General features: G+C 42.5%; 2 long non-coding RNA genes across 3 annotated transcripts; one reads left to right on the forward strand and one right to left on the reverse strand.

Annotated features, from left to right (window-relative positions):
• Positions 1-4,566: 4,566 nt before the first annotated feature.
• On the reverse strand, positions 4,567-7,853 carry LOC140218924 (uncharacterized). The gene is made up of 2 exons (XR_011895061.1): positions 7,772-7,853; positions 4,567-4,733 (listed from the first exon to the last, which is right to left on the reverse strand). It is a non-coding gene; the product is annotated as an uncharacterized lncRNA (long non-coding RNA).
• A 327-nt stretch (positions 7,854-8,180) lies between these two features.
• Positions 8,181-11,690, forward strand: LOC140218925 (uncharacterized). Of its 2 annotated transcripts, XR_011895063.1 has the most exons (3): positions 8,181-8,241; positions 9,083-9,194; positions 9,402-11,690. It is a non-coding gene; the product is annotated as an uncharacterized lncRNA (long non-coding RNA). The 2 variants fall into 2 exon arrangements; XR_011895062.1 differs by lacking the exon at positions 8,181-8,241 and having other exon boundaries at positions 8,675-9,194.
• The last annotated feature ends 558 nt before the right edge of the window (positions 11,691-12,248 follow it).

Consider the following 12,248-nt stretch of genomic DNA (forward strand, 5'->3'; position numbering starts at 1 on the left):
ATTTCGTTATACTGAGGTTTAACTGTATAGAGATTTGAATTTATATACCTTGTTGTGCAGCTCCTTGGGTCATGGTTTCTATGACTATGACTCATATGACTCTGTATCTGTTGCGTAGGAAACCTCTCTCACCCCGTTTCCCTACGGTTCTCCTTTTGGAGGAGGCCCCCTTTTGATGCTATCCTTGTTCCACTCTTGGCCCACATCATTTCATAATCGAGGCATCTAAGGCCACAGTTCCTTATGCTATGCAGCTCTGACATCATGCGTACCATACAGAATCGTACTTGAGCCTGAGCCCATGCATAACCATTCTTCTGATCAAATGTTAATTTTTAGACTGACGTTCTTTCCTCTTGCATGACAGTTATCTCTGCTGTATTGTTGCTGCTCTCTCATGTACGTATACCAATAAATTATCTCAGTCAATTTCTTCTTGAACATTGAGTCCAATCTTTGCCAACTTAAGTGTGTGTTGAATGTTAATTTTTTAAGACCTGTCTTCACAATCTGCCTCCACCTCATCCATTTTAGCATCCTCAATTCAGTCACATCTCCATCCTGACTTCTAGGTGACTTTATTAAAATTGTTTAGGTTCCATACAGTATTGCTGGTCATGTATTGTCTTATAAGTTTATTAGACAGTGAAAATCTTCAACTTGACTGGAACCTGTGTAACATAAATATCATAATGCATCTTTTCAGTTTTTCCAAACTATGCCAATTCTGCTGATTCTGTGGGCTGTCCAAATTTTCCATGTTGGTGTTTTCAGTTATCATTGAACCAAGGTATCCGTCTTCTCTATGGTTTACCCTCAAGGCTTCCCTTTCATCTACTCTGAGAAATTGGCATGCGGCTACCAGATGTGGGCAGCTTGCCTCACAACACATGCACATGCTGAGCTACTTTTGCCAACCTTTGTGCTAGATGTCAATCAGCATGAGCGAAGCAGCGAGAATGGGGAATTATGAAATTGAGGCAGAGGTTCGAGCATTAAGGGAAGTCATACTTATGAGGTGAGTACATGTGAAGAAAAGTATTCAGAAATGTTGGGAATTTGCAGTTTCCTGTTTATTGGTCTATTAAACTCTCCCTAGCTATTTCAGTTATTTCATCATGTGTTGCAATTTTTAGTTGCAATATGTTTTTCTTAAGTGCTGCCACACTTACTACTAGAAGTTTGAGAACCTATGTTTCTTATTCACTTGGTTCATTCATACCTACAAGCAGCAGTCTTTTCACTTTACATCAGCTATTGAATGCAATGCCCAGATATGTTCTCAGTCTACTTCAGTGGGAGTCACTAACACAATGAATGATCATGAAGCATGTGTGTTCTTAGAAAGTGCCTTCGCGTGATGCAGCTGTAAGTTAAGGTAGGGGATGCTTTGGAAAGCATGTTATGTGGCTTACATGATAATTATTTTATGCCAGAAAGCACACAAACATTCGTGTTTATTTCTGGTGTTCTTCTTCCTTAATTACCTTCTTGATTCAGCGCATATATATGAAGCAAGAGATCCTGGCTTGTTCTTTCTTTACATTAGCAAATTACATTAATCATATAATAGCACACTTTACATAATTGAGTACACTAAAAGTCACTTGGCGAGCAAAACATGTACTTGTCTTTTTGAATATCCCAGCTTAATGTTTTAGTGTGTGCAGTTTGGACGTGATTCTTCAGAAGCACTACATCTGCTTCAAGTATATGAGGTATAATTACTTTTGCTTAAAAATAATCCTAATCTTCCTTGATAGCTGTCCTTTTTTTACTAGACAACATAAGCATGGTGCTTAATTCTAAGATAAATATGCCTGCTGTAACTGTATGCATCAGTGTTTGACTATTCGTTACCTACTATTCCTATTAGAAAAATGTATTTGCCAACCTCCAATTATTTGCATTGAAGTAGTGAAGAGTTTGATGGCAGTCTGCCTGGTTTGGTCAAAAGAGGCACGGTAAGTAGTTTAAAATTAGATGCCAACCATAAAAATGAAAAATAAGAACTGGTTCAACTGGAGCTTTGTTCACAATCTTTGTGAACAAGGCTTTCAAGTGGGAGCCGAAACATCTATCTTGTATGCCCAATCTTCATTTGCTTATTATTATTATTTGAATTCATCTAGCCCTAAAGAGGTGGCAATTTATTTCGAATACTACTCTTTGCATTTTGTTTCCATTGCCTAGTTGTTGTTTTTTAAAGTAACTTCATGCACCACACAAGTACAACTCAAACATTTTCATTCTTTCAAGGACGTCACAACTAGTGGAAGGTATTCTGCACTAACATAATTATTTTGAGATTTCCAGTAAATATGTAGTCCTCATAAAAAGTATCTAAATAATTTTGGCCTAAGCGGTTATACATTAACTATGTAGGCTTCATCAACTTCTGATATCACTTGGTCTTGGCAAACTTGTGAGCTGACAAGTTTGAGCATGCAGTCACTTCCCTCCATATTTGTTTCGATGAAGGCTTGCCCTTTGGTGCTACTCTGGATCCACCCCCGTTTCCTGTGATTACCACTACGGGCTTCAAGGCACACACCCTCAGGAAAACTTTTCATGCACAAACCTGGCTCTTTCACACTTTTACTAAGACAGACATTGAAAGCAAGGATGGCATAGCAGGCATGTTGGTTACAGAAGTACTTTATTAAATAGCTTTGTAAGTATTCATCTAGTGGACATGTCCATATCCTCTTCTGCTGAAGTGCAAAGTAGCTGGGGGAGCATGTCTCCTTCTCATGCATACGCCAGCCCAGCCAATCAGAACTTCAGGAGCGGATGAAATGGACATTTCCACTAGGTGGACACAGAATACATCCCCTGTTCTCTGTCCTATCTTTCCACCCTTCTCCATGTATTTTACTCAGTAAACTACTGGTTCAGCATGTTGGTCACCTTAATCAATCTTCCAGTAGCTCAGCACTTAAAAGGTATACAATACAAATAAGGCACTGTAAACCTAAGCAGTTAGGCTGGCGATTGCTGCTGTTATGCACCATACAGGCTGAAGCGATGGCTTCACCGTAGCTTTCTAAGTTAACTTTACTGAACTTTGAATTTAGAGAAAACAAAATATAAAAACAGACTAGCATTTTTTTTATGTGCTTCACCACTCTGCTTTTTTGTGTTACTAAAATAAGTATATTGAACCTAAATGAAGTAAAAAGACAAGGAAATTGTGTTACTAATTTCATTTCACTGTCTTTTTAAAAGTATAGCAAGATTTTTTAATTGCATTACGAGTTGTTACTTATGTTTCGATCTTAATGTTCATTTCTCATGCTCCAAATAGGGCTACAACTGTTCCCTCATCCACAGCTATCAAGGCCTTATGGCAACTTTGGAAGCTCTATGAACTGAGTAAATGCTATGCATTGCATAATTTCTTAATACATTACCATGGCTGCCTTTAACCTCTATAGTTCCTCATTAAAGCCAGCATCTCTCTTGTGGCCACCTTTAAAGACATTGTAGTAATGTGTGCCTAACAAGAAAGATGGGTGCTTTGTAGTGCTAGTATGCTCTAAGTAAATCGTTTTATGCAAAAATTGCTGACATAATTGTCTGACAAATACTGCATCATGTTTGCTATTTTGCCTTCTGTTTCAATTTCACTGCATCTATACATTTTACCAGTGCATGAGTAGGGTTCAATGCTGTTCTTTAAAATGCTCATGAGCACTTATCATGATCAGTTCCCCATATAAGTGGTTTTGCTGAAGGGAATACAGGAATATGAGCAAAATTGACATGGAACCAACATATAGATAACGTCTGCATAACTGCCTATCAAAAGTTATATTTTCTTAGAAAAAAAAACTGGAACGTGCATCGCGTAATGTAAAACTTATTGCATACACCGCCTTCATTAAGATGATACTAGAATATTCAGCGTTGTTTGGAGTCCCCATCAAGTGACGCTTAAGAGGAAGTTGGAAAGAGTCTGGCGGCGCGTTTTATTTGTTCGACATACCGAAGGAAGGAATCGGTCACACTTATGTTACAGCGTTGCAACTTCGATCTTCTTAAGGTACGTAGGAAAAAATATAGGCTGAAGGTGCAGGATCATAATGCAGGATCAACTTAAGATTGATAAGCTCAAATATCTACATGCTCCAGGCAAAAGATACCCGCGAACTAACCACGACTAAGTCATAAAGCCGGACCATACCAACAGTGATACATATCGGTACTCATTTTTCCTGGATGCGATAGAAATGTGGAACCAATTGCCAAACGCTATTGTTAGCCTAAAAGATGTCACCGACTTTGAAAATGCTGCTGAGGCATATTTATGGGAGTTTTCGATTTAGTTTTGAAGTGCCAAGTGATATGTGCGACTTGATATTCATTGTACGTATTTTGATAAATGTCAGAAGTGTGCTGAACAGCATTCAAGTGAACATCTTATTAACTGTGAATTGACAAGTGTTAAGCAACTTTACGTACATTGACATTGTCCATATTTGATTTATGTAATTGTATTGTCCTCTCTGTTATGACCCTCTATGAGAGTTGACAGTATTAATAAATAAATAAATAGACGAGGAATGTGGGTAAGAACACTTTATTTTCAGCACACATGTTTTTTTAATGAACTGCTGTTATACTGCTAAAATCTGCACATTTAATAAAAGTACACTGCTCTGCTTCATCACTCCATGCTAAGTGCAAGTATCCTGTACCAGGAAGTCAAACCAAGACGTGGGATGTTCAGTCTGTGAAAATAAAAACAAGTTTGAAACATTAACGTGCAAAAACTAAAGCACACTCAAGAAAATAAACACAGCACAGGAACATATCCAATGAATCAGAATTACCTTTGAGAGCAAACATATAGTTTCTATGGCACAGTGAAGAAACCTTATTCCTCCGGCTTTTTTTGTGCGCGAGAAAATATGAAAGTGCATGCGTTCTCCCCATATTGTGTATCTGTCACCTTTTCACACACAACAAAGATGTTGTCTCAATGTGCCCAATTGTCTTTGCATATCCATTTCTCTGCTCTCATACCATGATACCTACAGTTAAAGGCTGTAGCAATGCTTAGCTTGAATGAACCAACACAAGCTACATGCACTGTGCTGTTGAACATGGCATTGTAAGTTAGATTCATGCACAGCACATTCATGTGCCATAAACATTTGATTGTGATTGTAGGCAAGATAAATAAAAAGAAGGTATGTAAATAAGAATATTCCCTAATAAGCTGTGCAGAAGTGCTCTCCCGTTTGGACAGAAGCCGAGCACAGCTGCAGTGAACAAGAAGCCAACTTATACAGTATTTAAAATCTAGGTTCTAAATGTGCTACAGATTTTTCTGAATTCATGGTCGAAAATCTAGGTGTTAAAGGTGACAAACATTTAAACAGGTCTCTATTCGGACTGGTAATGCTATGTGTCCCCTAGTTTGATAAAATATGCCATATCACTGGTCTCCCAAGCTACGGCTGCTGTCCAGTTGCAAGTGCAAATCACTCAATTATGTCTAGGGCACGTTTGAGCAAAAGGCAGCCAAGATTACTGTGCCATTGAGATCTATTTCCTGACATCTGATTTCTTCTCAGAAAGCTACCTGTCAAAAAAAAACCTTCACAACAACATAACCCAAACCTTTCTTGAGTAAAGCCATCAGACTGGTCCTTGAACACTAATTACACAGTGGCTCTTTGTGATGTAATGTTATGTACGTCAGCACCTAACGAAGTACAGGAAAATTTAATAATGGCAGCGTGACAGGTACACAAAAAAGTAAAGGGATAAAACATCACACAGGCTGCCATCAGTGTTCATATCTCCATTTCAATGTGGATGTTTTTAGCAGTGAATACATGTTCTCATTAAAGTGAGTCATATTATTACAAAAGCGAAGGGCAAGGGTCTTTACATTCTAAACTGACAAATGTGCTTTATTACGATTCACCGCAATACAGGAGGTGTTTTGCAGTGAACCATCACATAAGGTTTTGGCTAACTACGGCGGGTGTGTCCGGCAGCGGGGCCTCTTGTGTATTGCGGTAAAGCGTATTATTATGACAAGAGCTAACCTGGCACGTATGGCTTTAGCCAACAAAAGTTCTCAAGACATCATGCATCCTGCCACGAAAATCTGCTTTGATGAGAGTAGAACATTAGGTTAGTCGCTGACAGAAACCATACATTCCAGATTCACGTAAATCTTTCCCAATATCGGCATGCTTCACCGCAACACACAAATATGTTGCGGTGATAACGGTGGTAGAACAGGCTGGTGCAAATGTTTCGACAGGGGAGCGTGCCTTCATCAGGGCAACTGCTTTCCTTGGCAGTTTTCATATACGTGAGTCCCCCCAACTCCCAACAGGGGAGATTTACATGGACCTTTGCCAAGAGACGTACCGACAAGCGTTTGGTAGTGGCTGGTAGAGATGCAGGAGTCTAAAAAGCGTTGCGAAATTCGGTTCCGTAAGGTTAGCTTTACCGCAATACAAATATGTTAAGTGGTTAGACATACAAAATATGTTGCGGTGAATCATAGCAAGGGTACCTGGCCTTTGATGCAAAGCAACTTCCCAAGAGGCACGGTAATCCCGTGGCTAGTTATGCAGTTCCCCGCATGCGAGTGAGTTCCCTGCGTTCGGCGGTTTCCCAGTGACATACAAAATTACATTGATTGACTGTGTTGTAAATGGGCGACGGCCCTATATGCTGATGCAAAAGCGTCGTTTCGCTTTCGAAAACTGCGCTCGGCTAAAGAGAACAACCTTGACTCGCAAAGCAGTTGAACAGGAAACTACGAAATTACGTAGCTATTATGGAAGAAATCAACAGCTCAGAAAAAAATGGCCGTGTAAACATTAACTGGCTTACGAGGTCGACAAACCAACGGTTCAAAGCATCACAGCCACGTCCGAAATAGCGCTGAAGGCCGGCCAGTACACTTATGCGCCTCGGCGCGCGTAATGTAACAGGAGACGGCAGGTGCACGGATACATCATTAAGGAACACATATTATTTATGTCGGTGAAAGCGGTCACTCTTCAGTTCTGACATGCTTCAGCGCGTAACACTAGTATACTGCGGCGAAGCTGACTTCAGGAAGCCGACTTCTTCAACTCATCTAGCGAGGCAGGTCCGTTTATCACGCTTGGCAACGTTTGACATTTTCTGCCTTAATTTCGTTTGTTCTTTTTAATTTTCTTATCACAGTGACCCTGTATCACGCAGTAGCAGAGCTAGTTCCGCGTCTTAACTGCGTTAGGAAAGGCAAGCGTGTATGCAGCAGGCACGGCAGCATTGGCTCTTGTTTGGAAACTTCAAGAGACGCTCTTCCGCGCAGCGATGTGATTTGTATTATTAAAAGAATGCAGGTGACGATTAAATGAGCCGCAGCAAAGGTGTAAAAAAGCAGTAGTAATGCTGTTCTAAGATCCTCTCGCTCGAGCGAGATGGTCTTAAAAGAAACCCCGATGTAACGCGATCTGACGGAACAGCTCGTCATGCCAGTGTTTTCTTACGTCCTCGTTCTTTCGTGCATCCTCCCCTGAACCAGACTACTGAATGGTTCAGTGCACGCACTGACGATCCTGACGGAGGCAATACCACTCACATGAGCAGCTCCATATAAGATGCCACGGCCCATTCCACATGCCGGCTGCAATTTGACGCGGCCAGGAGGCAAAATATGCGCACAAGGTACCTAATGGTAACGCATCAAACTGCTCACAGCCCCAATCCTTTATTACACGCATATAGCGTGGAAATATGAATTACTCACGCTCTAAGTGGGCACGGAATACGGACCGTTTCGCAGCGCAGCCGGCTCCGTAAAGCGGCCGCCATGGAAATGAGCGGATGTGACATCATGGGTTATAGCGGACGTGACGTCATGGGTGAACGTAGACATTTCGGGCACCTTTCGTCTGCTGTGCCCCGGGCACAGCAGACACGGCCTTCAGCATCATCGATCTTTCACGTGACCTCTGGCCTGGATTTAAAATTTTTACCGGTATTTTCGAGTACATGGCGGCACGGATTCATTCGTTCGTGCGCTCAGACTGGTTGCTTCTTTTTCGCTAAAACTAGTTTATTGCGCTTCGATGTCACGCGTTATTTAACCTGGGGTGAAGTGACGTGTTTGCAAGCGGACATGAAGCCGGAAAGTTGGGTATCGGTCGTGAGCCATTCGGAACACGTCTGCATCGAAACGGGAGCTGGATTCTGGTGCGGCTGACAACGGCATTAACGGTGAGTCGTTTAACACCGCTGCTTGAATCGTTATATAATATTCGTCTCATTAACTTACAGGCGGAGACAAGTTAACTAACTAGATCCTGCACAACATATGGCAGTCGGGATCCTCCGTTGCTGTTTCCTAAATAAACCGTTACTTGCGAGGCTGTCGTTATGCACACACAATCGGGAAAGAAAGAGCGATATCGGAACGCGCGCCTCATTTTTCATCTTATTGTAGCCGTAACCATAGGTGACTGGGTAGCCTTAACAATATACATATAAAACTTTTTTTCGAGTCCGCCGGCAACTTCTCTCGTCCACAAAACCGAATAATCCTTTGGTAAAATGATGTGAAAGTACAGAATTTAATGTATTAAACAGTTGCAAGCGTGATAATTCACTCATATTTCGTACTTGTTGGTTCCAAATGTTCTTGCTGTTCAGTTTGGTTTACCGTAGGGCATTTATTTTTTCAGTACTGCAGCAGTGCATCACGTTCGTGCTGAAAAATAATGCATCAGTTTTAATAGCTTCATGACTTTCATGTATTTGCTTGTGGAACCAGCAGTGTGATTTCTTCCAGTGTATAAATGAACGCACAAATGTTCTCATTTGTGATATTAATAATACTTAAACTGTTCACATGCATTGTATAGTTAGGCAGGCATAAATTTATGGACAACAGCAATATTTATTTAACGTGGTGTTTAAGCGCCCTAGAACAGACAGGGTATATTTGCATGTGTTCTGTAGTCGCAAACCATTACAATATATATGTCACACCTTCTTGCATTTCATATTGCAAAATTGTGCTTTTTTTCAATTTCTGATTCAGTCAAAATTTCTGTTCCAGACATGCAGTAATGAGGATGGCACCAGTATAAAGCAACACACTCCACACACTAAACAGAAGCTGCTGCCTGCTACAACAAGGCCATTGTGTGGACATTGGCTGCTACTACAAGGTAAACAACATGTGGTTCAGAAATAAATATGCTTGATATATGCTGTATTGTCTTGCTAGTCTTGAGATACATGCCATTTGTTTGCAGCAGAAATGAATGTTTGCTCATGTTTATGGTTCAGTATAATTGGTTTGAACATAAAAGAAAACACATATGAGTTTGGCTAATCTGTGCTGTATCTCATGTGCCACCGTTCTGCCCCAACAGAGTCCATGCCAAGCATACCTTGGTCATCACAGGAGCTCCTATCCACACCAACAGAAAGGGGCTGGACCTGAATTTGCAAGGCTTTTACACCACGAACAAAGAAGCACATGCAGAAGAATTTACATGAGATATCAAGTCTGCAGAGCACTGTGTCAAGACTGAAAAGAGCTTCAGCCACCATTCCACCAGCGCGGACAAATTGGCTTAGTCATCCAGGTAACTCAAAAGGGACTTTATGGAAATTCTTCGTCTTCAGATGCGCCTGCAACTTCTGATCAAGCACGGACCACGCTGGCCAAAAGAGTTCCATCAGTTTGCCCTTAATCAGCTTCCTGGCCATGTCAATTCCATTTGTGCCAAGTGTAATTTTTCTTCTATAAATGCAAGCTTTTTCATTGCCCATTCTCGTTAGAGATCATTCATCCTCATCCAAACATAAAGGTCAACCGATTCTTCGCTGATACTTAATACCAGTCACTGTCTAGTAGCATAACATATCTGTAGCAGTACCTTTTAGTGCATGTTGTCATGCACAATTCCTCTCCTGAAATAGCTGATGCAACATCGACATGTTTCTTGCATTAACCTACGCACTGTTTGCTATGCACCATTTTACTTTTCTTGATGTTTTTGGCCTTCAATGCTTGCAGAGCAGGGTGGCTTCTCTCTTGAATGCAAGCTTTCTCATTTTCCATATTCCTAGTCTCGTTGATGGTTGCTCTTCTTCCTCGATAGCCTGGGTCTTTGCGCAAGCTACACTGAATGATAGATTGCAGAATCTGGTTTTGCTGCCCCACTTGGTTGTGGTCGCCGTGTTACATTTCTCGGATGTGGGGGCCTGCTCAGTTACATTGGTAAGCAGTCTCTCGAGGTAAGCATTTGCTCCTGCAGTCCGCACAGCGACATAGACTCCCAATTTACACACCATGATTCGTACTCCCCGTTCAGCCTTTCCTGCTGCAGCCATGTGCAAATTGTGCCTGCGGCCTTTCTCAGTCGCAATTAAGCACGAACGGAGACAAGCATACGTGCTTACATGGTCCAACGTGTTTGAAGTTCATAGCCACATGGGTGGAAAGGCCCGCATAAATGGCTGCCGAAGGTGATGCCCACGAAAGCGACTTGTCCATATTGAGACAAAGTGGGACACCAAATGTGAGCCACACATTAGTGGCCCTCGACAGAAAAGAAACATGCAGGTTGGAAAGGAGTTCACGCTAAAATGCCGGATAGTCCATTTCGCTGTGTTGGTTGTGGCAGCAGATGCCTGCATCACCTGATTGCTTCGCAATGGAAGTTGCTCATCTTCACGGCAACTGTCGGTTCAAACAGGTGCGACGCTCTGTCCAATCTGTTTTTACTGCTGTTTGTCGCTCGTTACCAGACCACCACATGCGACGAAGGCAAGCATTATGCCTGTAAGTAGGCAGCTGAATGTATCCTAAGAGACCCGTGTATGTGAATGCTCACTGTTGCCATATGGTTTGTAGCCAATGTATAATATATTCTCTGAACACAATGTGGTGAATGATTGCCGTTTATTTTTGCGGTTATCTCACTTGGTTACGGTCGCCGTGTTATGCTTATCGGATGTGGCGGCCTGGTCAGTTGCACTGGAAAGCAGTTTCTCGAAGTAAGCATTTGCTCCTGCAATCTGCACAGCGCCATAGACTCCCAATTTACACACCGTGATTCGTGCTCCCCGTTCACGTTCAGCCTTTCCTGCTGCAGCCATGGGCAAATTGTGCCTGTTGCCTTTCTCGGCCGCGATTAAGCACGAACGGAGACCGGCATACGTGCTTACATGGTCCGACGTGTGTGAAGTTGGGTGCAAAGGCCCGCAAAAGTGGCTGATGAAGGTGATGCCCACGGAAGCGACTTGTCCATATTGAGACAATGTGGGACACCAAGTGCGAGCCACACATTAGCGGCCCCCGAAAGAAAAGTAACGTGCAGGTTGGAAAGGAGTTAAGGCTAAAATGCCGGGTAGTCCATGTCGCTGTGTTGGCTGCGGCAGCAGATGCCTGGTTCACCCGAGTGTTTCGCAGTGTTAGTTGCTCATCTTTAACGGCGACTGCCGCTGCAAACAGGCGGGACACTGACCAATCTGCATGAGCCGCTGGTTTTCGCTCGTTACTAGACCGCCATGTGTGACGAGGACGGTGAGCCGTTTACGAGCTCGCGTCAAAGATTCCAGTGTATCTCGACATACAAATTTTATTTCTGCTATTGCACGAGAATGTACATACACTGCTGGTCTTCTGCCAATAAAGTCGCACGTTCTGTTCACTCACTTGTGGCTTGTTTGTATGGGCGTCAGTAGAGGCTCTTTGCTCTCCTGGCAATTAGAACGCACCGGCTACGCGGCAGCCGAGGCGAGTACGGCGCGTACGAGCGGATGCAAGCGTACACGACCGGCAAAAAGCGGCCATATTGAATAATGCTCTAAAAAAAAAAAGCGCAATTCCGCTTCCTGTTTTAGCAGCGTCATCTGGCGTCCACCTAGGTAAGTTCCATGCGCTGCCGCTGCTTATTTTCGAACCACTGCGGAAGGTACAGTTTCCCTTCTCTAAAGTTGTTCTTTATTCTATGATGGTGCCGAGATAGTCCTATTAGGTGACATGAATGCCCACATACAGGATTTAGATGGCTATACCGACAATAACGGGAAGTCAATGCTAGACCTTTGCGAGCAACATAACCTCGTGATCGTGAATACAGGGCCTAAGTGTGAAGGACAGATCACGTGGGAAGTGGGAAACCGGCAATCGACCATTGATTACTGTCTGATGACAGAAGGAATTCATGATAAGTTGAGAGAAATGGTCATCGATGAGGAAGGGTTTA

The sequence above is a fragment of the Dermacentor andersoni genome, chromosome 6, assembly GCF_023375885.2.
Source record: "Dermacentor andersoni chromosome 6, qqDerAnde1_hic_scaffold, whole genome shotgun sequence".
Classification (NCBI taxonomy): domain Eukaryota; kingdom Metazoa; phylum Arthropoda; class Arachnida; order Ixodida; family Ixodidae; genus Dermacentor; species Dermacentor andersoni.